Here is a 390-nt window from a genome sequence, read left to right as displayed (position 1 = left end):
TATCTAACTCTAATATGTGCTCTTTGACCTGCTCAATTATGTGTTTCTAAGTATTTCCCATGACTTTCTAAGGTGAATCTAAAAATATTAGCCTCTTCCTTCATATGATCAATTGGTACTAAGCTTGATAATTGCCTATCTTATTAACCTAGCGTTGATATTTTCATCTACCATGAATCCTAATGTCTTCTTGTCCTGTTAACCTAGAATTGACGTGTTCTTCTACCTACTATGAGTTCTTTAGAATCTTGTGCTATAGTTAAGTTTCATGTTCAACTAAGTATGTTTAGCAAATTGTGCTACTAGTATGTTGTAATGCTAGGTTTTCATGTAAAATCCTCATATGAAGAGTGTACTCCACCTTCTTCTTGTCTATGATTCTGCTAGGCT

This window comes from Nicotiana tomentosiformis, chromosome 7 (assembly GCF_000390325.3).
Source record: "Nicotiana tomentosiformis chromosome 7, ASM39032v3, whole genome shotgun sequence".
Classification (NCBI taxonomy): Eukaryota; Viridiplantae; Streptophyta; class Magnoliopsida; order Solanales; family Solanaceae; genus Nicotiana; species Nicotiana tomentosiformis.
Note: the sequence above shows the minus strand (reverse complement) of the source record.